Genomic DNA, 14,381 nt, shown 5'->3' on the forward strand with positions numbered 1-14,381 from the left:
AAAGATTCAAGGTGCACATTCTTTACCCTTTACTTTTGTCTAAATTCATTTATTTATTTTTCTAAAAAGTACCATTATTAACTAAAGCGTCGGAGGGGCATTAGCTAGGATAATCCCCACCCTAAGTTAATGTTTACAATTTGTAGAAATTCAAGGATCCTACCCGCTACGAACAGAGACTGGTCATATCTCCTCCAACTAATGGTACTTAATCCTTTTTAATGTTTAAAGAGTTAATAACCACTTTCTCATGAGTTTACGTTTCTACACCTCACTTGGACGCACGATATCTTACTATAGGTTGTGATTAAGGGGATAATTTCACACTATAGTGACTTGGCAACCCTCTTATTTCTGAACATATGTTAAGATCCTAACGTTTAATTTACAGTTTATAACATTGTCATGTTATCTTAAGTTGGGATATTCCTCAATGAATATCTTAAGTTAGGATCTTCCCCAATTATTTTCTAAGATTGGGATCTTTCCCAGTGAATATCTTAAGTTAGGATCTTCCACCGGTTATTTTTTAAGATTGGGATCTTTCCTAGTGAATTTTTGAAGCTGGGATCTTCCGCGTAATTTCTAAATTGGGATTTGTCCCCACTATATCTTAAAGTTGGATATTTCCTAGGGAAAGCTTAACAAGTATTTTCCCTAGCAAATTACTAAGTTGAATTATCTTGAGAGTGATCTTACCCTATATGAGCTCCAAGATCATAAGGAACTAAAGGACTTGCAACACAAAATTTCTCCTAAGTCGAAAGACTACAAAAGGTCAAAACTAAACATAAGGATCATCAGGTTCTATCTATCCTTGTTTCTTGAAAATTCTTTTCCTACACTATAACTACATGTCTGTCTCTGTAAGAATCCTAATTAATTTAAAATCCTAAGCAGACGACTAACCATCTCAGATTATTAAAATCCCAATAGTTCTACTAAAATCTGAAATCATAAGGATCCTAATCATTTAGGGATCCTCAAAAGACCTACTACTACAACCACATGAGTCATGTCAACCATGTAAGAAGATATAAACAACCATGGCATGAAATAAAGGGGGTTGCCCACCAACCCCATAAAAAAAGAGAGTAAAAATTGTCTTACAACCCTGAGAAATAGTTACAATGTTTTTCAAACCAAATCTAAACTACACTCTGATTACCATTACCTGGAACATTCTCTGCTTCTTCCTCATATCCTCCCAGATTCAGCAATTCTATAGGATCCTGACTAGTGTTAACATTATCACCAGTTAATTTGGCTAGGGCTTCACATCAGCCAACAATATTCCAAAATCCCGCATTAGCCACATCGTCTGGAAGTTTGATCTTAGCTTCCCAAACAGCCACAAGAAAACTACCCTTCACCTTAGCAATAACCTCCGTAATAACCACAACATGCTCCTCCACTTTCTCAGCCTTCTCTTTTCTCAACAGCTCCACCATCATTAAGAGATCCTTATTGGTGGCCTTCCACACACTCTCCTGCTCCTTTAAGGCTAGGTCAGCCTTCTCAGACTTAAACTTCAAGTCAATAGTGGACCGAGAAATGTGATCAAAGTCCTAAAACTAGAACGACATTAATAAAAACAAAACCAAAAAATAAAACACTAGATTTCAAGAAATACTTACTACTTGAGAAAAAGAGAGCAGCTTCATGAGTGCTCCCTTAGCTCCATGGTTTTCTAGGCTCAGATCTATGACCTGAATAGTTTTTGTCTTCCAGGAACCTGGGGTCTTAACAGTGAGATAAATATAAGCCCACTTCAAAGGAAGATAGGAGGCATCTTTTCCCTTCTTGACCATGATCAAACCACTGTACATGTCATATTCCTGATCAAAGCAGGAAAATTGAGCACTGGAGTAAGTAGCTTTAGAACCTGTATGTAATGAAGGGTCCTAAAAATAAATCAAGTTGTTAAGACATAAAGCATACCGAAGAGCCTTCTAAGTTGTTAAACAATACCATAGAGGAAAAGTTAAAAGATGTTGCTATGTCTTCTTAGTGTAAGTCCCAAAACTCGAATCTTCTCAATGTATGAATGCAATTGTTTGAGTTAATGCAGAATCTTAATCAAGCAACTATGTGAAACAAACAAACAATTAGATGAATCAAGGAACACACTTCAATGAATGCACATAATTCTATTGATCAATTGTCAGGTACATTCAATTAATCTTCAACCGTGAATTGACTCCAACTGCCAAAGTCGCATTAACCTAGAATAGCTATACACAGACCATATTTATACTACACCAATTAACCTAAAGCCCAAATATAACAAGCCCGCCAAAAACACTAAGCCTATGATTGAGAACCATATAAAACATACAAAACAAAACATAAACCACAAAATATAGCCCAAGAATCTCCCACTTGGTTTATTGCTTTTAGTTCTCTTCAAGGCTTTTCCACAAGATGTACGTCCGCCTGATCAAATACCCCAACCCACATCTTCTTGTCAATTATGGTAGCTACCATTCCAGTGAAGGCTTTTGCATCAGCTTCAAACAATTCTTTCTCGAAAATTATCTGAAAGTTTGAAAAAGTTTGGATATCACGTTCACAAAACTTCAACAAGTATTTGGGATCAACAATAGGCTACTGGTTTTTCTTCAGCTTGATCACCACTGACACAGTAGCCATATCATACACCTAGAGTTGAATTGAATCCAAAGTGCCTTATGGTAAACGTTTGGGTAGCAGAATCCTTTTAACTTTCTTTGTAGGCGGCCACATGACATCCACCATGGTTTTGTTAGTTCGTGGATCAATGACATCCTTGGCCTTTTTGGTAAACGATGAGGCAGTCTTCAAGCCTTCAAAGTTATTTTCAGATTTATCCTCAAGAAAACTCTTAAAAGACCAGGCCATGGGTTCATTGGTTGGATTATGGAAAGTGTTGGGTTTTGAGCATTCTAACACTCCTATGGTGTACATGTAACCCTATAAACCTTGGATCTATGTTTTCTCTATTATACATTCAAATATTAACTATTCCAAGGTTTCATCCTAACTAGCATATTATGAAGCACCTATACTACAAAGTTCTAGTTAGATGACATACCTTTTGATGTAGCTTCATGTCTTCAAGCTTTAAGAGCTTAGCCCCAATAGTGTGGAAGCCTCAAATGGAATCACAAATCACCAAAACACCTTGGAAGAACTTGAGAGAATATGTACGCACACTAAAATTGGCCCACTCTTATTTTCACACACTTGTGCCAATTTTGTGAGCCAAGGACCCCTTTATACATTATGGAGGATTAGGGTTACATCCATGTAAACCCTAATACCCATGACCTTTCATTTACATAGGATCCATGGGTTAAAAGCTCCATGGACTATCCATAAAAGCTTAGCCCAACCTAAATGAACTTGGCCCATTCCATATATATAAGAGTCCATATTTAATTAGTTACTTTTGATCACTTAATTAATTCTAAATTAATTCTTGGTCAATACTAATTAAATAATATGATTCCATATTAATATATTAGAACTTACAATATATTAATATTAATCATAAATATACTATTCTCAAAAGACTATCCATATAAATTGTGTCGGTGAAGTGCAACCCAAATGGACTATGTCGGGTCGGGTCAAGTACATACCAAATATAGTTATGGACTTAGACATTAATCCAACAGAAAGGTGTGTGGATGAGTTCAGAAAGATCAAATTTTGTCCAGGAAAAGAAGTTGACTTCCATCTCATAATATTCAATTCATCCACTTTTCCGCATCACAACCCACATTTTCTTTTGAGCATCGTATCCCCACATCATAATGCCAGAGCAATCTCCATATTTATCTGTGAATTTATTACGAATCGAGGCTTGTTGATTTCAAAGGATGACATTAGTTTCATCATGCCTTTTCTTAGGTGCCGTTATGAATCGGGCTTGAATTGATTCAAATTCATTCTTCTTTTCGGGAGCCAGTTGCTCTTTTTGATAAAATCCGCGACCTTTTTGCCTATACTTTTCCTCTTTTTCCTTCTTATACGCATCATATGGAAGCCACTCCTTCTTTGGTTTTTCCCAATCTTCATCGTACCTATCCCCACTCGAATAGTGATCTTGAACCTTCTGATTTTCATTCTCGTCGAGGTCACATTCCTTGGTTAAGTGTGGACCGCCACAATTATCACAACCAACTCAAATTTCATGGATGGATTGATCCATCTTTTTCATTCTCCATTACATTAACTCTAGCTTTGCCATTACCGCTGCCAAATCTGCAGAAGCTTTATTCCCATCTTTGTATCCTCCATTAGCTCCTTGATTATTGCTAGAGCCTTCATTGTTAGTGGTCCTTGAGAGACAAGGAGTTGTCCAGTGGCCATGTTTACCCCTTCATAGAAGATTGAGACCTCTTGTTCCACATTGAGGTCGTGTTGTAGGCAGTTTGTAAGCAACCCTTGTACATTTCCTATGCTTCATACAAAGATTCTCCACCTTTTTGTTTGAAGTTAGAAATGTTTTTTTTGCAACTTTTAATGGTGGGCTGAATTTTTGGATGAACACTTCATGAAGTTATGCCCGTGTTGTGATCGCGTCAGACATAAGTTCTTTGAGCCAATCTTTTGCCGCCCCTCTAAAAGTTATCGGAAGCATTTGTAACAACATCGTTTCTCATGTGATATTGGGAACATTAAAGTAGTTCACGATAACATTCACTTGTTCAATACGCTTGTAGGCATCCTCATGGTCTTTCCTGTTGAATGGGATATCTTTCAACATAACAAGTATGTTCCCCTTTAGCTTGAAGTTGGTGGCATTTGGAATTTTGGGATGCACAAGACATGGTTCATTATGACATATTCGTTTCTTATACTCTTCCACGGTCATGTCCACTATGCCAGCCATCTTGTCTTCTAGTTTGCATTCTTTTTTTATTATGTATCGATCATGTATTCGCTCTCTACTTTTTCGGTGTTGCTTGTTCCTTTGGCTTGTGTTTTTCTTTTCCCTTTTCCTTGTTGCTTTTGCTAAAAATAGAATCGAGATCTTTCAAACCATGTACTATAGTAGATGAAGATGCTCCGGTCATAAACTAACTACAACAAATCTAAAAGCTACACATAAAAAGATCAAAAACAATAAAAATCTAAATCGTCTGAATGATGGTCGCGACATGGGCAAGAATTACCATGACGTGGTCACTTTAGAGATAGAAAATTAAAAATAGGAAAAATAAAAAACAACATAAATATAACTTTATATGAAATAAATTCCACATAAAGGATCAAGAACAAATAACATATAAAATTAACTAAAATCTAGCCGTTCCCCGACAACGGTGCCAAAAACATGATACACATTTAAGTACTAGATTTAAAACCGATTAATCTAGACTAAGTAATATGAAATAGGCAGTGTACCTAATCGATTAATACTATAGTTTAGGTAAGTCAGGTATCGAACACAGGGAATAGAAATAAAAACTAAAATTACCTACTAAAGTTATCTAAGTAAATTAAGCTAATAAAAGGGGTGGTTTTTCTAGTTTTGCAACTCTAGAAGAAGCTTAAAAGCAATTAACAAATAAGAACTTTGAACTAGAGAAAGAAACAAGAAAATGGTTTTTAAAACTAGACACTAAAGATACTTTCATCTAGATACGAATCACTTACTCCTATGGTTGATTTCATGGAGAGTACAATGGATTACAGTGTAGTAGTTTACCAATTCCTAGATTGATTAGAATTATGATCAAGAGACTAATCGTTTAGCAAAATAACTTCATTCATTTAGTGATCAAGTGGAAAAATAAAGAAGTAAACTAGTGTGAAGTTCGAATTACGGAGAACTTGTAATTTTGGTTGATATAAATGGTTTAAAAATATTAATTAAATACATGATTGTTCTTCATATATTATCTCTCATATCAATTTAACAAACTTTTCTATTTAACCCTAGGTTTTTGGTCAAAACACTAGTTATATAACATTGGTACTCACAAAATCATAAGATTCAAGCCAACTCAGAAACATAATTCATCAAATCTCATTTAAACTCAAAAATAAATAGAAAAGAAGTTGTCATTAATATAAAAGTTTCTTATAACAAGCAAGAAAAATAAATAAAGCGATAATCCAAATACACTCAATCAACACATAATATGGAACATCATCTACTGTAAATTAAAGTTAGGGTTTTTAGACCATAACTACTGGAAACAAACAAGTAAAAACGAAAATCACTTTGATAGAGATGATCAAAACAAAGAAATAGAGTAATCTGAAGTAATTTTGCCTTTAGATCTCCTCAAATCAAGATCTGAAATGAATTCTAGACTCCAAAGCCTATAACGAGTCTCTGTTCTTCAAAAGTCATCAATAGCTTTCAACATAATTTAGGGTTGAGATCCAAAACGATCAATATATAGTTTCAAAAACTCACTTCCCATGTCGTGAAAAATAGGATCTACGGTGTGACGACCACTTAAAACAGGTATTCTTCAATGCATAGATCTCATAGCAAAAAAAAAAGCAAATTCTTCACGACATTGATAGGGATCTCCATGTCGTGGGAATTAGATTTCTTGATTTCTTTGACTTCAATTGACTTGATCCAATATTCATGTTTACATCTCCGCAATTGCTTCCTTTTCATCCGAAGCATGTCTTCACTACTACAAAACATAATTTAAATGTATTAAGTACCTTTTGTCCTAAAACAAGCACAAATTTTGTTAAAATATTAAGATAATGCACAAAATATATGATTTAATATGCACATATCAGAATGATTTCCATTCTTTGTCTATATTGTGCTATGTGTTCCTCAGGATTTGTGGTTTCATCGTAGCGTTTCATGTTGGGAGTTTAGAAACGCTTTAGAACTTCATTGTCAGCTATCAAGGGAATAAATCTCGAGATCCTGTGATTGGTAGGGGATACTTCCGGTAAAGGTTGAACCACTCTTGGCACACTCGAGATCATTTGTCTTAGATGTTGAAGTTCCTTAGCCATCATTGGACTTATTCCTGCATCAAGGTTCACAGAGTTTGTATTAAAAGTATTACTTTCCAAGATGTTACGACCATCTCTGTTATTAGGGGTAGTGAAACTCGATGGGTTTTAAGCATAACAACATCCCTATGTGATCATGTAACCCTAATTGCTTTGGATCTAAGTTTTTCTCTAATTATACATGCAAATACATATTCCAATGCAACAACCCTAATACTAGCAAACAATTTTCAAGGTCTATATGAAAACTAGGGTTAGAATGTTACCTTGCTTGCTATCTCGTAATAACAAGAATTTCACAGATGATCTTGACTCTTGAAATCTCTATGCCTCAAGTGTTTCACCTCTAATGGAGTCACAAACACCAATAGCAAAGGATGAGTGAGAGAGACGTAGAAAATAGCCTAGGGCTTCTTCTTAGAAAGCAGTGGCCGATTTCAGGAGCTCTAGGGGTCTTTAAATAGATGTGGCTGCTAGGGTTTTTAGTTGAAACCCTAATTCCTTTCTTAGGCTCCAAGCATCACATGGACACTCCTTTTAGAAGGCCTTGGACGAGTTCTATAGGGTCTCCCTATATAAATTCGTCCATCCCATTCTAATGGAGTCCAGCAACCCAACTCTGCAACTAACAATGATCTACAAATCCAGTCCCCGTACTTTCAATCAGTTCCTTTAATCCTAAAATTAATACCAAATTAATTTTTTATTAATTACTAATTGAACAATATGATTTCTAATTAATATGTTATTCTTATAAAATATTAATAAATCACTTATTAACATCTTTCTCCAAAAGTCATCATGTCAAGTTTCTATGGTGGAGGCAACCCAAAAGGACCATGCTACTACCAAATCAAGTACATACCAAATATAGTTATAGGCTTAGACATGTAATCCAATAGCCCCCCAATTGATGGGTTTTGGTCCTAAGAACATCCTATGTGCTAATACAAACCCTAATGCTTGGATCTAGGTTTCTCTATTGTACATGCAAGTTATCCAAGACTATAAACCCTAATTCTAGCATACAAGTAATCATATTAACATGAGAATAGGTTTATAATATTACCTTGATTGTTATGTAGCAATAACAATCCCAAATCTCCTTGTATTGACTTTAGAAATCTTAGAGTCACAATTGTCACTCCTCTAATGGTTCACAAACACCATAAGCAAGAGGATGAAGAGGAAAGAGGATGGAGGCTGCCCAAAACCATCTACAAACCCTAGAGAAGTCTTCTCCACGTTTTTGAGCCTTAAGGGTTCTATATATAGTGAGGCTATTAGGGTTATCTAACAAGGAAACCCTAATTTGGTTGCTTAAGCCCTAAGCAACCCATAGACTCCTTTAATCAAGCCCTTGGACGATTTCCTTATGGGTTTCCCATTAGAATTCGTCCACCCTTTGATTCAAGACAATCCATGGCCCAAATTGCAATTATCTTATAATTACAATTCCAGTCCCTTAAGTTTAATTAATCTCTTTTAGTCACAAAACTATTTACCAATTAATTATTGACTAATATTAATTAAACAATATGATTTCTCCTTTAATATATTATTCCCATAATATATTAATAAATCATATTTAATCCTTTCTCTCCATAATTCATCCTATCAAGTTGCTTTGGTGAAGGCAACCCAAAAGGACCATGCACCAACGGGTCAAGTACATACCAAAATAGTTATGGACTTAGACACTAATCCAACAGTCTCCCACTTGGATAAGTCTAATAACTATTATGCGTATGACTTCAAATCCTGATCTACAATCATAGCTTTCCAAAGCCGCTATCAACTCTGGTCCTATCAGATACGTGTGTCCTTAGATAAGGGATCATATATTCCTCCATTCTAGATACCATATGAGATATGATTTAAAATCATTCTTTTTGTACTATGTCTCGATTCCCGATTTATGACGACTGACTAACTGAACAAAGCAAATCAGCCCTAGCCCGGCCGAGCATTTACGTTTGTCATCACTGAATCATCGAGGGGACCAAAGATATCACTTTTATCCTACTTTGGATAAAAGGAACGGATAAACTTTGATACAATGCTTGCTTGCACTCACTCACCGAATCACACACAACAATATGTTTTATAACACCAAGTTACTAGTGTGTTTACATATTATCAATGTGCAACCGATTTGCAAGATACAACTCATACATCTCGGTTTCAAGAATATAAGATGTTATCGTCTCACCAATCACTCGTGATACTATTCATGGAGTGATCCAGGTGAGCGTGGGTTTAATCCAATGCTCAAATTCATATTCATAAGCACTCATGAATGTTGTAGCAAACATTTGCTTATGTCTAATACTATTTTAGACAATCCACACACCAATTCACGACAGTCTTCATTCATATCTACTTCCAACATATGAACGACTATGGCCCGTTCGAATAATTCGATTATTCTTCTTAAATTCAATTATTCTGGAAGTCAAAACATGCAAAGTGAAACACAAGAATAATACTAATCCCATATGGCCTCAAACCTTTGAGTATAAATAAAACTCCTTTTATTTATCACATATCGATTACTCATTATTTGTCGTTTCGGGTAATCAACTTCTTACTTGAATTATTACACTTGTCCCATGCTCCTAGCATGCACACAATGTTTACCTATGGTTCTTACTTTGTGAAATAGATCACATTGAACACATTTCGAATCATACTCATTTCACAACTCCAAATCCTTTTTCATAAGTGAAAGAATATCAAATTCTTGCTACTTATAGAATACGCTAGATTCTAAAATTTTATGCAATGATCCTTTCGTAATGTCACTGCACCAGAGTCACAAAGACTATTGCCAATGAAATTCCAAAGTCCTCTATCGGAGATTGTTACAATACAATTCCTTAGATATGATGTCTCTCACTCAAAGTACATTCCTTTGAACATCCTTTTGCATAAAAGTTTCTAATCTAGACATAGATTTTCAATATTCAATTCCCAATATAGATACATTTCCATATTTTCCATATGACAACTTATTCTTAATAGAATCTTATCTATTCATAATAATGTCGATATGGTCCATCCAATATGGAAACATTTCCATATCTTCAAATACTATACTTCTAACTACTCACAAGCGACTAATCCTTGGCGAACTTTGGATTGTCCTTTGATAGTTGTTTAATTATTTTAGTCAAAACCGATTCTAGTCACTTTTCCCTCTAAATGCGCTAGAGATTTGGAAAATTTTAGAATGGTCAAGTATTTTCGTTCGATCCTATAGTCGAAGCATATGGGACACGATGCATAATGTTTTATTTGCTATGTTCTCAAAATTTGAATTGTGAAGAGGAATGCCATAATCATAATCGAAATTTTAAGAACACACTATGTTTCTTTGACTAAGTTATTAACATTCCACAACCTCAGCCTTTAGATTTGAAACGAAGCATAATATTCTCTCCCTTAATTATAGCAAAACAACTTTACAACCCTTACGACTTTGCAAGGTATAACTCTTGTTTTCTATAATTAATATTGACAACTTGCAATACGTGCCTTAATAATCATACAATCATAACATTTATGCTCCCACTATCATGATGATTATTATAAACATAACACTTATGCTCCCACTAGCTTCGACATGTATTCATAAACATCTTAACTTTTCAGAAAAAAACAATACCTATTGAATTTCTTAAGTCCATGTTTCTAATACTTAATGCTTTGATAACCTTTTATCAAGGCTTTTGAACTTATACACCTTTGCCTTAGATATTTCATATGTGTGTCTAAACAATTAAGACTAATTGCCAAACCTCACAATTCAAATCATGGAAAGTGATACCGTAACCATAATTGAATTCGAGAATGCAATTTTACAATCACTATCTTCTTAAAATCTTTCTTAGTGAAAGCATTTCCTCACAATCATTTTCATGAAGGAGGAAATCTTATGACACTTAGATTTAAATGGTGTATGTGTTCCTATCCATGTTAATTTGTTAAAACCCAAGTTTACGACAAATTCAAACTCATATGGACCGAACTTTCTTAATCTTGATTTCTTGCCTTATGGTAGCACAGCTGCCCACCACGTCTTCCAAGTAGTTAAGCAGCTCACCTTTTCCTATCAATGTACCTTTCATTGATTAAGGTGCCTTGCCTTTTATGCGTTCAAAATGAGAACTCATAGAACTCACATGCATAATTAACTCAATTGGAACAGCACAGAAACAAAATAATGTCAACACGATAGGTTGTAAACCTCAACTCGTGTACTGGTGATGATCGATAAGGTCTATTTGATTTGTTCTTGAAACTTTTCAAGACCATTAAGACTCCCACTGACTCCTTGACATATAAGATCCTTTTGTCAATAAACATTTCTTGACAAACAAATATTCAAGAGTTAGTGTAGCTTTTATCAAAACACTTCATAAATTGGTCCTAGTTGGTCTTTGTCTTATCCAAGACATCACAACTTTCCACATTTGATGAATGTTACAAACCCTCTTAATACTTTTCACTCAATGTCACAATCTCAACTTTAAGACTTGTTATTGGAACGAAGTATGATTGACTTCTTGATTTAACCATTTCTTCAATTCTTGATTCCTCTTCTTAGACATACAATTGTGCTAAGACTCACTTAGAGGATCAATTGAGATATGGTTCTTAATCATTAAGACCTATCATAAAGCATAAAAGCTACTCTCCCTTCTTCTTAGAATGGAGAAACTTTTATCTTTCTGCCTACTTGATTCTTCTTATTCGTTTTGCTATTGATTTAAACATTTTTTAATCAATTCCGAATTACACTTAATCTTATAAGTATAATCATATTTACTAAACCTTTAGTAAATCATGACGAATATCTTTGTTACTCTTATGGTGAACTTGATCAACACGCAACTTTGTGTACTCGATCTCCTAGTCCTTCACTTGACACTTTGTCAATGAATTAGTCTAATTTCCAAATGTGAAATTTCTCATTCATCGTGCAACCAAGTTGCATGATTCCAAGTTTCTGTCCAATTGAAACTTGGGCGATAAGAAACTCTCCCTATTTTGTAAATTCTCAACTTTCCATAAATAACATAATAAGAACCAAATCCATTATTGCTAATATTAAAACATCAATTTTTCATATACGCCATTGCAAGGATAAATAAATAATATAAAATCAAAATTTATTTTATTGCGGAAAAATTTGTCCTTACAATGCAATTCATTAAAAAACTATGCTAATACATCTTTCTTAGCAATCTAATTCTAACTCTAACTAGTAGCTCAAGAATCTAATCTTCGAGAAATGCGATCGAAATCCGTTCCTTCACGGTTAGATTCTGCTCACTTCTTCCCTTAAGCTTCCTTTCTTTTCTTCGATCCTACAAAACATCAATTTTAATCTTATCACATTATGTATTAAGAATCTAGAATAGAAGCTTAAAAGAGTTAGTTAATGGATTTTACCTATATTAGAGCCATAAATTTTTACTCTCCCATCTCTTAGATCTCTTAGGTAAATGGGGCAGCTTCGTTTGCAATGCCCCTTCTCTTGGCAATAAAAGCAAATTGACTCTCTTGGAACAAGACACGGAACTAGTTCAGACATTGCCTTTCTCTTATGATCAAACTTTTTGATCATAGCATGTCTTTCATTGCCATAGTCTATATCCATAGAGGTCTTGAAGGCAGATTCACCAATCAACTTTGCTTTTCTATTGCGCCAAACCATTGCTGATTCAGCAGCAATAAGCATATAGGTGAGATCTATAAGGGTCACGTCGCGGTTCATCATATAGTACTCTCTTATGAACTCACTATATGAGTTAGGAAGTGACTGAAGAACCCAATCAACAGCCATTTCCTCACAGACGACGGATCCCAACATTCTTAACCTATCAATGTGTGACTTCATCCCTAGGACGTGTGCACACACCGACTTTCCTTCTTTATGTCTACTTGCCAAAAGGGCTTGAGTGATCTTGAACTTTTCAAGCCTTTGAACTTGTGGGTTAGGGAGAATAATTGGAGGAGGTGGAGGAAGTGAAGCATGATTTCTTGTTCCTTGATCGAATCGTGGAATACCATCTTCATGTGTAATGCTTGTTCCACGGGATTTGGGAATACCATAGTTGTCGAACTTTGACATCTACAAAACAGGAGAAAACAAACTCAAGTTAGTTGATTGATTGAGTCCTTAGTAAATCACCCAAATGAAATACTAAGGCTAGAACCCAACACAATATTCTACAACTCGGGAGAGGGATGCCGTATCCAAAATTACAGAACATTTGATGGTAAGTGAATGACGATTCACTAATTTCCACCATGAAAAACAAAAAAGAAATTTAACTTTTAAATATATGAAAACTCCTAGATCCTTTGAGCTTCATTGAACATTTCATTCGCATGTTTAAATCTCGATATGCCCCTCTTGTTTGTGACTGGGATGCCGAGGATCACAAAGTGGGTGTGAATAACCATGCAAACTTACATGGTGCCCTCACATGTTACAGTCATCTATTCGATGTGCCGGTAAACCACACACGCTCCACCGAACTATGACAAACATTGAGTCACCCTTTGTTACCTTTGCTTAGAACCATTTAGTGTGCCGGTAAACCACACACGCTCCACTAACGTCTTCGCAAGGGCACAAAGTGTAATTTCATGGAATTGCATAAATTCACTTTAGCCTAAGTAACTAAGATTCGGAAGTTGTAAAACATTTAGTTACTTTAGTAATTCATTATACTTATAATGTAAGGTTTCGTCCTATCCTACCCGTTCGGCTAACGACCCTCCACTAGTCAAGAGTGCGGTGGGTAAGAGTGGATACCCATTCAATCGCCATTTTATAGGCAATTTCCTTAAACACTCCTTATAAACCAGCTTCGTGAATGAGGCCTACTAATGGTAAGACTGACTTTTACTCATACATATATATAATGTTAGACTTTTAATGTTATATATATAGTATAGGGTGTATTTTACACTTTTAAAATATTAGGTGGTCAAATTTAACAATTATACTTTTAATTCAATTAAATTTTAAACCAAAAACTTTATGGATTTATTAAACCTCTTTTAATTATACACCTTAATTAATTAATAAAACCATAAGGGTGTGATTTGAACTTTTTCAAAACAATACTAGAGTTTTAGAATTTAACATTCCTAATTAAACTTTTAATCAACTTTTAAATTCAAAAACTTGAGGAAAAGTTTTGAAACATTTCAAAACATTAGGGTTTAGAATTTAAATATACATCAAAATTAAACTATTAATCAAAATTTAAATTCCAAAACTTGAGGGCAAGTCTTGAAACCTTTTTCAAAACATTAGGGTTTCAACTATTTAAATTTCAAAACAACAAAACTTTTGAGTTCAAATTTAAACTATA

At 34.7% G+C, this 14,381-nt stretch overlaps 1 non-coding gene across 1 annotated transcript; it reads left to right on the forward strand.

Annotated features, from left to right (window-relative positions):
- The first annotated feature begins 4,399 nt into the window (after positions 1 to 4,399).
- On the forward strand, positions 4,400 to 4,505 carry LOC111906907 (small nucleolar RNA R71). The gene has a single exon (XR_002855378.1). It is a non-coding gene; the product is annotated as a small nucleolar RNA R71 (small nucleolar RNA).
- The last annotated feature ends 9,876 nt before the right edge of the window (positions 4,506 to 14,381 follow it).

Source organism: Lactuca sativa, chromosome 4, assembly GCF_002870075.4.
Source record: "Lactuca sativa cultivar Salinas chromosome 4, Lsat_Salinas_v11, whole genome shotgun sequence".
In the NCBI taxonomy this organism is placed as follows: Eukaryota; Viridiplantae; Streptophyta; class Magnoliopsida; order Asterales; family Asteraceae; genus Lactuca; species Lactuca sativa.